The sequence below is a fragment of the Manis javanica genome, chromosome 9, assembly GCF_040802235.1.
Source record: "Manis javanica isolate MJ-LG chromosome 9, MJ_LKY, whole genome shotgun sequence".
NCBI lineage: Eukaryota > Metazoa > Chordata > Mammalia > Pholidota > Manidae > Manis > Manis javanica.
In genome coordinates this window covers 50781055-50794591 of record NC_133164.1, presented here as the reverse complement: position 1 = coordinate 50794591, position 13537 = coordinate 50781055, and positions in this window count along the sequence as shown.

The following is a 13537-nucleotide window of genomic DNA, read 5'->3' as shown; positions in this document are numbered from 1 at the left end:
GGGTAGCTTCCAAGAGAGTAAATTAATACATATTCATTTAGTATCTGCTCTGTTTCTAGAATAAATAGATACCATGGGAGTATAAGAAGTAAAAGATATCATTAACTTCAAAGATTTTACAATGTAATAGAGAAAAATAACATCCATGAAAGAATTATGGAAAGGTTGAATGCTGAAGTCATTATAGAGTTTTGAGATAGACAAAAAGTGTCTTCTCAAAATTATTTGCAGTCTACGTTATTCAAAAGCATAGACCTGGGTGACCTGTAGGTCTGACTTAGTTTTCTGACCATAATTTCTGAACCACAGTGCCCTCGAGGTTGGGGTCTGTTAGGTCCCACTGACATTTTGTTAGTGCCAGGCATGACTGTACCCTCAGGGCTGAGGACAGGAGGCAAATCAGCCATCCTCTCAGCCTCCCAGAATGGGAATTCAGCCCCTTCCTTCTGGTTGTTTGACCTGAGTGTAATGGGGCTCATAAGGAGTGTGGCAGTGGGGTAATAACCAGACCATGCCCAAACCTGTTCTAGCTTATTGAGGCGCTTTGGGGTTTTTGCTTGTCCTTCTGCCCAGTTAGAGCTACAGGCCGCCACCTCTTTGTTCTTGAACACTGAAGGAAAAGTTCTTGCTTGTATGAATTTCCAAAATTTTCTCCTTAGGGAAACAAAATGGTGATTTTTATATTCTGTATGTTCAATTTTCTCAGTACCATTAGTTCTAAGGCAGGTAGGAAGGCTCTTGCTACAAAGGTGGTAAGTCGGGGGCATACAGCAGTATATCAGAAACAAGAATCCTGGCTCTAGCAAGTCTCTGCCGCTAACTAGCTTTACAGTCTTTGACATTTTAGCCTTGCTGTGCTGTAGTTCCTTTATCTGTAAATAATCTGTAGAATCTTAGAGTTATAATTAGAAATCCATGATTCTAAATAAGGGAACCTATTTGCCACTTAAGAGCAACTTTTTCCTTTGTTGAGAATGATATTGTTATAATAGAAGTTGGTTTTAAAAAAAACTCCAGTACTAGTTTTGCTTGTATTTTAAAGGGTACATTATATCTAAAGTATGCTCATCGTTGGCTAGATTTGCATAGTGTTGTGGGGCTCAGGATTTTGCTAAGCCAAATGGAACTCCTAATACACATGACTATTATTATAAATGTACCTGGTCTAAATACAGTAGATTTATAGGTAAAGAAGGGGATTTTGAGAAGTGGATTAGACTGCTGCCCCAAGTATCATTGTAATAGTACTGCTTCTCTTTCACCATTCTAGATACTGGAAATTTGTAAGCCTCCAGAAAGTTTAACTTCATTTTGATTAATGGTCTGTTACTTTTATCGTTATTTTCTACTATCTCAGCTTACCTATTAATTGGTCTCACTTTTTTTCAGACTCCAGTTTTCAGTTCTCAAATTTTGACTCTCTTGGTGCTCTAGTTAATAGTTTGCTTCTTCAGAATGTGCATTTTTTTCTCTTAGTATTTCTTACTTTCATTTTTAAGAAGGCTTAGACCTGAAACACATTTTTTTCTTAATCTCAGGTCATTCATCTGTTCTGATTTCTGTAATCATTTGCACCTTGATGACTTCGCAGAATTCTCCCACTATCTGCAAAGTATCATGAATGGGATAAATCTGTTTCTTTGAACTCTGTTATCAGTCTCTTTAGATGACTATACCACAGGTTTGTTTGAAACCTCAGGGTCAATGCTGATAATTTTCTGTCTTGTGTCCTAACACAACCCATTCAGAGTTGATTGCTAACAAGTTGTCTTCAACATAGGCATTACTGGCCACTTAAAAGAAAAATCTTTTTCTTCTATGTAAAGACTGGGAGAAAGGATGTTTTGCATTGATAACTACATTTTGTAAAAACATTCCTTAGATTTGGGTATTCACTAATTGTAGAACATTGAATCATTACTGTTATTGTCTCCCTGAGTCTGGAAAATTTCATATTTTCTTAGCATACTAACCATAAAGGACAAGGGAGAAAATAATTGGACTGTCCTATGTAAACTTTCTAAATTTCAAATATTTAAAATGGGAGTATGTCACTATTTATTATGAATAGTTTAGTTAGAAATTTTAATTTAGTTCAACACTTACAAGATTTTGACTATCCTTTCCCATTTTACCTTTTCTCCTTCCCCAGTTATCTATATCTATATCAGATTGTCATTATCTCTGAGAGGTATCAGTGACCCAGAGCAGTATTTCCTATTAATTTACCATCTGATCTACCTAGTGCACTTTAATTGTATTGGGATCCTTCTTGTTCAGATTAGTGTGCATCTCTGACTTGTAACTATTACCGACATTTTCAAAAATAGAAAATTTCTGGGTGGTCTGTGAGTGTGTGTTACAAGTGCTACTTTTCTTTGGAACTAACTCTAAAGTTGTTTGCCTTTACACTCATACTTGCTATTACATCCCCATAAGAATATGGATTTCAGTTATCTCTGCCTTAAAGGAACTAAGGAGAGAGATAAAGGCTAAAAGCATAAAATAATGGTGTCTGTGCTGGGAAGAGTAATGTATAGTTTTAAATAAGAGGGATCATTAACATTGATCTGGCTTCTTTTGTCTCCAGCAATGCATTTTCTGTTGTAAAATCATTTTACACAAGCATCAGGAGATTTTATTTTGGAAACATCTGGGAGCTTTTGGACAAATTTGAAGTACTGATTTACTCATAAATGTTACTATTTGGGGCCATCTTTGTGATTTACTACTGAAATTAATTTACCTCTTAGCCTTCTTCCTACCTCAGTTAAGTTGCCCCCCAAATCAGCTAAAATCATATTCATTGCTAATTCATTTGGACAATAGCAATGGTAACTATTCTATACTAATACTATGGGCTGGGTGTCACTAAATGATTTCTATATATATGTACTACCTCTTTTATAACAGCCTTGTGAAACAGTGACAACATTTTGTTATTACAGATCAGAAAAAGGAACCCAAAGTTGTTTTTTGCCCAAATTCAATTCAGATAGAACTGGGATTTGAACTTGGCTTATACACTTTTTGTTGGACTCCATTGCACACATGCTTTTAATGACATGACTGCCTTTTCAAGTGATGAATGAGTTGGGTGTGTGATGAATGATTTTATTAATAAATAAACTATCTGACAATGAATCAGAGAATGTGCAAGTTGAATTGCTTATTTCTTGTTGTACATGGGCTGAGAAGGTATATACCTAAACATCAGAGCATTGTCATCAGTTTTCTAAGCAGGAAAGCTTTTTAGAAATCCAAACTTCTGCTTTTAAATCCCTCCATTGTATGTTGCATTTCAGATATGGAATTTCTTAATGGTTGAATCTCTGTCCTAAATTTGTCCTTGAGTTCTTGAATATTTTTCTGTACCTCCATGAGCATGTTTATGATTTTTTATTTTGAACTCAGTTTCAGGAAGATTGGCGAGTTCAGTTTCATTTGACCCTTTTTCCAGGGTTTGTGAAACTTTGGTCTGAACCAGGTTCCGTTGATGTTTCATATTTCTGTGTGGCACCCTCTAGTGCCCAGAAGCTCTAGTCTGTGGAGCTGCTCAACCCCTGGAGTGAGGTTGGATGTTGCAGGAGAGTGGTGCTGGAGCCTGGGGGAAGGAAAGAGCTGTTTTCTGCTTCCCGACTGCATGCCTGTCTCCACTGTCAGAGCCAGTGGGCCGAGCACACAGGTGTAAGACTCTGTGCTTTGTGTCTGTAGTTGTCATAGGTGGGGCCTCCCTCTGGCTGGCCTGACACCAGCACAGTGACTGCCGGTTTGCCAGCCAGTGCCTGCAGGCCAGGAGGAAGGTACAGCAGGCTGCATATCACAGTGGGGGGTCCTCAGTGCTGAGTAACCAGCCAAGGGGATGGAGCACCTGAAGCTTCCCAACCTGCTGGGTAGAGCGCACCCAGACAACCTTGTCCACCTATCCTTTCTTCCACGCACAAGCTCTGTGCAATTCCCGCCCCTTCAGCAGCCCTCTTACTGCTAGGAAGCCTCTCAGACCGCCTGCCTTTCCTTTGTTCCAGAGCAGCCAGATGTGGATCCCTGTCCTCCACAAATGGCTGGAATCTTAGTCTCTCAAGTATTCTGCCTGTCTTAGCTTTCCAACCCCACTAATCTCCAGAGCACCATGCAATGTAGGTTTGTGCTCCCTAGGCTTCCACCCATTTCCCGCTGTTTCTCTTCCTGCTGGTGAGCAGGGGTTGGGGAAGGGCTTGGGTCCCACCAGATCAAGACTTTGGTACGTTACCGTGCTTTGTGAGGAGTACTCTGTTCTCCAGGTGTATGCAGTCTGGTGCAGCTTTCTTTCCTGTTGCTCTTTTAGGATTAGTTGTATTAACTATATTTTCATATTATATATGGATTTGGGAAGAGTTCTCTGTCTCATCTCTCATGCTGCCATCTTGAATTGCTTTGATGTAGAAATCCAAACTTCTTTAATTGTGCTGAAGGTGCTGCTTTTCTCAAATCCAGATAATTACAAAGAGACCCTTAATGACTCTTACAGGTGTAAGAAGTGGGGCAAGAAGATGATGCTGATTAGATACTTGCTCCTCTTTAAACTTGGGAGCTGTCACTAGTCTTCACTGTACAAGTGCTAAAATTGAAGGCTTTTTCTTAGATAACATATATTAAGATCCATGTATCACTGATTTCTTAAATAAAATTTGAGTAACCAGATTTAATCCCTTTGCTGCAATCATGTTAGCATTTTACATATATTCTGAATTTTGGCTTGTCTGAAATCTTTTAAATGTTATCTTTGCTGTGCCTTCAAGTTTGAGTTTTTAATTATTTTTTGCATTGAGACTTATACGTACCTTACTGACTTTGTTTTTTCTTAAGATTATAGGGTACAGTTATACAAAAAGATGTTTTAAAAGCAATACCCAAAGGCAATCTTAGTTTATCAAAAATGAGTTATAAAAATAATTTTCAGTGCCTGTATGTGGGCTTTTAAAAACCATACACTACAGTGCAACTACAACAGCTCTAAATACTAGTAAACTTGTACATGCGATATGATATGCTTGATTCTCTATTAAGTGCATTAAAAAGCAGTATTGCTTAGTGGTTAAATGCATGGATGTTGAAGACAGCCTGCTTGGGATCAAATCCTGGCTAGATTGCTTACTAGCTGTATGACCATGGGCAGGTACTTAATATCTCTGTGCCACAGTTTTCTTGTTCGTATAACTGGGGTAATAATAATCTACACCTCATGGGCTGTTTGTTCATGAGTCGAATGAGTTAATAAAATTCCATTTATTTATCCTAAAAACAATCTGTGTATATTAACTGAGTGGTACAAGATCTGACTTGAACTTACAGTATGAATAGTCATGTATTTTGCTGCAGACATATTAATACAGTTGACCCTTGAACAGCATGAGGGTTAGGGGTCCCAACCCTCCCCTCAATCAGAAATCCATGTATAACTTTTGACTCCCTGAAAACTAATAGCCTGCTGTTGACCAGAAGCCTTGATACAAAAAAGTTGACACATATTTTGTATGTTACTTGTATTATATACTGTATCCTCACAAAAGTAAGCTTAGAGAAAAGGAAATGTTACTAAAAAAATTAAAAGAAAAATACATTTACAATACTGTACTGTGTTCGTATTGATACTGCAAGTTCACATGGCTTATAAGGTGAATTCATCTGTCAGTACCTACATCAGTATTATCTTATATAAAACATTTTAGATGTTACATGTATTACTAACATCAAAAATGAACAGGTAATGTGAAAAAATTGACATTTACTTACAAGTATAATGATTCATTGATAACAAAGCAGCAATACAATGGCTTTATGGTAGTCTAGTGTAATAGGGTTGTATCATGGTAGCCTGGTTTATACACTAATGAATGAACTGTAACAATTTTTATGGCATACAATATTACAGTCATATTCATAATACAATTTTAGAAACATTAAAGTTTTGAAAAAAAATAAACCTTGGCCTGTGGTGATAGGCTGATAAATGGTTTTGCCAGTTAAGAGAGAAAGGGGCATGCTATATAGTAATGTAATTCTTGAAAAGCAAGCTATAAAACAGTAAGAAAACTAACACACTATTAACTTCTTATTAAATACCATTTTATGCCTATGTAATAAGGGCAGCCTATCCACTTTCATATAGTAAGTCTTACAGTGTTCTACATGCTGAATATTTAGGCAGTGACGACAAAAAACATCTCATACGGTTCTTGCTGTACAGTTACTAGATTTTTACATGAAGGCATACATGACAAGTTTATTAACTGTATGGCATGGTGATTATTTACTGTTAAATAGCAGTGGGCCATTAAAGGTTTTCATCTCTGTTGTCTTCACATAAGGCTGAGAAGGAGGGGGAAGGGTTGGTCTTGTGGTCTCAGGTGGCAGAGGTGCCACTTCTATCTTTCGGGAGATAGAAGAGACAGGTACACTCCATGGGAATACATTAATTTATCTTAGTTTTTTGCTTTATTATTTCTCAAAATGTATATGGTACTAAGCATTCTTCCACGGTGCTGTAGTTTCAGTACGCTTATCAAAGAAGAGTACATGTTACAAAAGAAGTCAAAAGTAGTCTTGAATAATCAGTCCTCCTGCCAGGTGATCTAATGTGATTTTTTTCTGGCACTGCTTCTGAGTCCTCCTCATTGTCTGGCATGTTTGGAAGCACTCATCTCCACATCATTTTTTATTAATTTCTCTGGTGTGGTGTCTATTCTTGAATTTCTCTAAGGCCTATATGTTGAAACCTTTCAGCCCTCTTTTTTGCCATACCCTACAATCTCTTTGACGATTTCTTTGTTTGGCTGTGTTATAAATCCTGTGGAGTCATGCACAACATCTGGATACAGTTTTCTCCAGGAGGAATTTATTGCTTTAGGGTTGATGCCTTTCATGGCTTTTTCTGTTATAACAGTGGTATCTTCAGTGGTGTAATCCTTCTAGACTTTTGTGATATGATGCTCAGGTCCTCTTCCATAGCTTTGACATTCCTTTCCAAAGAGCATCGTGTATGATGAACCTTGAAATTGCTTATGGCCCCCTGATCTAGAGGCTGAATTAGAGATGGTGTGTGTGTTTAGGGCAGGAAGATCATTTCAACACCTTTGGTGTTGAGCTTATTGGGGTTCTGGGTGGCTAAAGGTATTGGCCAATGTCAAAAGAATAAAAGGCAGTCCCTTACTGGCGAGATATGTCCTGACCTCAGGGACAAAACATCAATGGAACTAATCCAGAAAAAGGGTTCTTTCTGTCTAGATTTCTTTATACAACTAGAAGACTCGTAGCTTTACCCCCTCAAGGCTGGGGATTTGGCAGCTATGTAGATAAACTAAGTACTGCTCATAAACCAGATGACATTACACAAAACAGTGGAGTTAGCGTATCCCTTCCTGCTTTAAATCTTGGTGCTTGTTTCTCTTCCTTACTAATCTGCCCTTGTTGGCATTTTTTTCTAGCATAGGGTACTTTTCGTCTGCATTAAAACCCTGTCAGGCATATGTCCTTTCTCAGTGATTTTCTTAATAGCATCTGGGAACTCCTCTGCTGTCTCTTGGTTGGCAGAAGCTGCTTCTCCTGTTATCTTGACATTTTTAAAGCCAGATGTCTTACTAAATTATCAAACCATCCTTTGCTAGCATTAAATTCTCCAGCTTTATATTCTTCACCTTCTTTTTTGCTTTAAAATATCATGTAATGATTTTGCTTTTTCTTGAATCCTATTAGTCTATAGATGCCTTTTTTTTTAGTAGGTATGCCTTCCTTACAGCAATCCTGCACCTGCATAAAAGCTGCATTTTCAATATGAGATAAAACAGTATTTTGCAAAATAAAGAATTTTGCACCTGGTGTAGCTGCAGCAATGGCTTCATGAATTTCCTTTTTTAAAAATAATGGTCCTTATCTATATTCATTTATCTTGAAATGATGGGCAGTCACAGTTTCAAACCTCAATCGGTGGTACAAATCTGGCAACTCGACTTTTAAAATATCTTGACTTCTCTGCTGCTTGGGAGCACTTTGAGCACCACTGGTACCTCATATGTATCCCATGATATGTTATTCAAGGTTTATGTTGTACTAAACATGAAAAATATGTGAGAAACATGAGAGATCACTTACTCTGAGATCACTTTTTACTCTGATAGGCAGTTTAGTAGAGAGAGGAACTGCTCACATGGAGATGATTAGCAACACAGCATTTTAAGCTGATACTCGGCAACACTTGAACTTGCCACAATAGCAACAGGAGATGGCGCCAAAATTATACAGTAAGTATTACATGTAATTTTATGCAGGACCAACTGTATGCTTTATTACAGAATACTAGTACAGATCCTGCAGATTGTTATAAAATAAATGGTAGATCTACATTGTATTTTAAGATCCAAAATTCTGAATCTGGAAGCATATCTGGCTCCAGTGATTTTGAGAAAGTGTGATGTACCTACATATGTAAAAATGCAAAGAGCAGTGCCTAATGTTACAGATAACAGATTATCTTGCATGCTTTTTTATGTTTAGTCTTCAAGATTCAGGATTCTGTAGGAGGAAACTGTCAGTTCATTAAAAAAAATTGTTGGTACCACTTAAAAAATTACAGTTTGAGAGCATGAGAGTTGAAAGTTTTTAATTTGAGTAATTTTACTTTAGCAGAGCTTAAATATATATGTATTGTCAGCAGTACTTCAGAAGAATCATGAAGTATAATGGTGGCAGTAGATACACACTATACATGTAGAATGTTAAGGGACTTTTCAGAAGTTCTTTGACTTTAATTCCATTTTAATTCTCAAAGCTCTGAAACTGTTAGTGTTTATAAAAAACAAGGTACAAAATCACACCACTCAAACTACAAATTCTTTTATTTTCTTTAATGTAGAGAACCTAGGAGATGTTTTTCAAGAGTTAGTTCATAAATCCTGTTTTCCCCCCAAAGAATCAGTGGGGTGTGTCAACCTTAAAAACAAGATAACTATTTTACCAGCAAAATGAGTTTATTTGGGAATAGCAGAGGAATTGCTATTGAAGTACATGTCCTTTTATTAGCTGTGGATCAGAGGAATCAGGAGCCATGTGCATTGGGCTGATTATCTCAGAAGGTTAAAGTTTATGGGTTCCAAGATGGGGTGGGCCTGAGATTTAGGACTAATGGCAGTGCTTTTGGCCAGGGTGTTTGAAAGTCTCTAGAAAATTTTGCCAGTTGAGTCATTTTATTTTATTTTGTTTTATTTTATTTTATCAAATGTGCATCACAGTGGCTCAACAGTCCCCTGCCCCCTCCCTCCCATCTCCACTCTCTCCCCTCCCTCTTAGTAACCACTAGTCACTTCTCAGTGTCTATGAGTCTAATGCTGTTTTGTTCCTTCAGTTTTACTTTGTTTTTATACTCTACAAATAGTGAAATCATATGGTATTTGTCTTTCTCTACCTGGCTTATTTCACTGAGCATAATACCCTCTAGCTCCTTCCATGTTGTTGCAAATGGCAGGATTTCTTTTCTTTTTATGGCTGAATAATATTCCATTGTGTATATGTACCACATCTTCTTTATCCGTTCATCTACTGATGGACACTTAAGGTTGCTTCTGTATCTTGGCTGTTGCAAACAGTGCAGCAATAAACATAGGAGTGCATATATCTTTTCAAATCAGGGATTTTGGTTTTTTTGGGTAAATTCCTAGGAGTGGTATTACTGGGTCAAATGGCATTTCTATTTTTAGTTTTTTGAGGAACTTCCATACTGCTTTCCACAGGGGCCATACCAATTTGCATTCCTACCAACAGTGTAGAAGGATTCCTATTTCTGTGCACCCTCGAGAGCATTTGTTATTTCTCATCTTTTGAATTCTAACTGGTGTGAGGTGATAGCTCATTGTGGTTGTTATTTGCATTTCCTTGATAATTAGTGATGTAGAGCATCTTTTCATGTGCCTGTTGACCATTTGTATTTCTTCTTTGGTGAAGTTTCTGTTCACTCCTCCATCCATTTTATGATCAGGTTATTGATTTTTTGGATGTTGAGGTGTGTGAGTTCTTTATATATTTTTGGTTGTTAATCAGATTAGTCATTTACAAATATGTTCTCCCATACTGTAGGATGCCTTTTTGTTCTGCTGATGGTGTCCTTTGCTGTGCAGAAGCTTTTTAGTATGATGTAGTTCCAGTTGTTCATTTTTTATTTTGTTTCCCCTGCCAATGAGATGTGTTCAGGAAAAAGCTGTTCATGTTTATGTTCAAGAGAATTTTGCCTATGTTTTCTTTTAAGAGTTTTATGGTTTCATGACTTAAATTCAGGTCTTTGATCTATTCTGAATTTACTTTTGTGTATGGAGATAGACAGTAATCTAGTTTCATTCTCTTACGTGCCAGTTGAGTCTTTATGATGCCATTAATTCATTCAACTAGCCCTGAGGATTGAGGGTGGTAAGCACAGTGAAAGTGTTGTAGACGAGCTAATAGCACAGACCTGTCAAAGCACTTGATCAGTGAAGTGAGTTTACCCAATCACTGAACTTTAGGGGGTTCCCCAGAAAGGAATAATACTTTCAAATAGGATTTTAGCCATAGGAGAGGCAGTAGCTTGCCTATAAGGGAAGCATCTCCTCCACTGAGAAAACACACAAACTATGATTAAAACATACGTATATCCGTGAGATGAGGGGAGCTGAATAAATCCACTTGTCAAACCTTAAATGGTCCATTGTGCAATTTAAAGTGTCTGGTTTGAAACTGATCCCACAGCATCTCCCTGGATCAGTTTCCCTGAGTTGTATTTTGGGAAGGTGGGGTAAGCAAAAGTATGCAATTTTTGCATCTTTATTAGTAATTTCCCCACTAGTATTGGTTCATGAAAGATCTTTCTATCAATAGACCAGTGATTAAATGCATATATAGTATCAATGGGCATTTTAAGGCCTTTGGTAGGACTAGGTTTTTATTTGAGCCAAATCAGAATTTTCTCTTTGTTTGAACCAACAGTTACTAGATTTTCAATTTTGTTTTTCCTCTGCTGGGACCAGTTATTGAGCATTGCTAGTCAGTGTTTCTAGATTATCATTTGGGAAAGCACCCCTTTGGACCGTGACAGAGGCTTAGCTGCTGGTCCTTGTGAGAGCAGTGTTTTCAGTGGAAAACATCATCAAGGTGGTTTCCTTTAGCCTTCAGGGAGTCAAGTTTGCAATGCCCAGGGATCTGATTAATAGCCAGAGTGGCTGGTAGGAGTATAATAAATTTTGGACAAAAGAGCTATTTTTCTAATTTTTATTTTTACCCTCACTGGAAGTAAGAAAGCCTCACTGTTTCCATACCATTCCAAAGTCATGAGCTAGTACAAAAGCATAGCTACTGTCAGTATACATGTAGGTGTACTTTGGAGATACTGTGGGAGTGGTTTCAGACCACTGCAATTAAAGCAAATGTCATAGTAAAGCAAGTCAAATGAATTTTTTGGTCTCCCAGTGCATATAAAAGTTATGTTTACACTATACCATAGTCTATGAAGAGTGCAGTAGCATTATGTTTAAAAAAGAACTGTATACAACTTAATTAAAAATATTTTATTGCTGATATATGCTAACCATCATCTGAGCTTACAGAAAGTTTTAATCTTTTTTCAGTGGAGTGTCTTGCCTCAGTTTTGTGGCTGCCTACTGATCAGGGTGGTAGGTGGTGAAGGCTGGGGTGGCTTTAGCAATTTGTTAGAATAAGACAGCATTGTTACTGTGCTGCATTGACTGGCTCTTCCTTTTATGGACAATTTCTCTATAATATATGATGCTGTTTGATAGTGTTTTAGGATTTCTTTCAAAATCGGAGTCAGTTCTCTCAAACCCTGTCACTGCTTTAACAACTAAGTTGATGTAATATTCTAAATCCTTTATTGTGACTTCAACACTCTTCACAGCATCTTCACCAGGAGTAGATTCCATTTCAAGAAATGACTTTTTTTCTGCTTATCCATAAAAATACTTCACTCGTTAAAAAAAGTTCAATCATGAGATTGCAGCATTTCAGTCACATCTTCAGCTCTACTTGTAATTCCAGTTCTCTTTCTGCTTCCACCACATCTTCAGTTATTTCTTCCAGTGAAGTTTTAAATTCCCCAAAGTCATCCATGCAGGTTAGAATCAACGTATTCCACACTCCTGTTGATTTTGATATTTGGACCTCTTACCATGATTCATGAATGTGCTTAATGGCATCTAGAATGGCAAATCCTTTCCAGAAGATTTTCACTTGACTTTGTCCAGATCTATCAAAGTAATAACCATTAAGGTAGTTATAGCTTTGTGAAATGTATTTCTTGAAGATTGAAATTCTTCCCTGAACCACGGGCTGCAGAATGTTTTGTTAGCAGGCATGAGAACAGCATGAATCTTGTACATCTCCACGAGAGCTCTTGGGTAACCAGGTGCGTTTTCAGTGAGCAACAGTATTTTGAAAGGAATCATTTTCTGAGCAGTAGGTCTCAACAGTGGGCATAAAATATTCAGTAAACCATGTCATAAACAGATGTGCTGTCATCCAGGCTTTGTTTTACCATTTCTAGAGCATGGGCAGAATAGATGTTACATAATTGTTAAGGGCCCTAGGATTTTTCAGAATGGCAGGTTAGTGTTGGCTTCAACTTAAAATCATCCACTGCATTAGCTCCTCACAAGAGTCAGCCTGTCCTGCCTCTTTATCTTAGCCAGATCTGCTGTATAACTTACTGCAGCTTCTGTAGCAGCACTTGCTGCTTCACCTTGCATTTTAAGTTTAGTTCTTTAAACCTCACGAGCCAGTCTCTGCTAGCTGCACACTTTTCCTCTGCAGTTTCTCACCTCTCTCAGCCCTTATGGAACTGAAGAGAGTTTAGGCCTTGCTCTGGATTAGGCTTTGCTTAGGAGAGTTGTGTGGCTGGCTAGGTCTGTCCAGACAACTACAGCTTTCTCCATAGCAGCAATAAGGCGGTTTCATTTTCTTAATCATTTGTGTGTCCAGTGGAGTAGCGTTTTTCATTTTCTTCAAGAACTTTTACTTCCCATTCACTGCTTGGCTGTTTGGGGCAAGAGGCCCGGCTTTTATAGTGAGAGGTGTGCAGCTCTTCCTTTCACCTGACAGAGTCCTTTGTGGGGTTATTAATTGCCTTGATTTCAGTATTGTTGGGTCTCAGAATAGGAAGGAGAGGAAGAGGAATAGGGATGGCAGGTAAGTGGAGCAGTCAGAACACACACACCATTTATTGATTAAGCTCACTGTCTTACATGGGCATGGCTTGTGGCAGCCCAAAACACTTAACAGTATTAACATCAAAGACCATTGATCACAGATCAATGTAACAAATATAATAATAATGAAAGAGTTTGAAATGTTGTGAGAGTTACCAAATGTGACACAGAGCTATGAAATGAGCAAATGATGTTGAAATAATGGCACCGATAGACTTGCTAGATGCAGGGTTGCCAAAAACCTTCAATTTTTTTTTTTAAAGTAATATCCGTGAAGAGCAATGAAAGGAGGTATACCTGTGTTTGTAATTTTGCTCTTG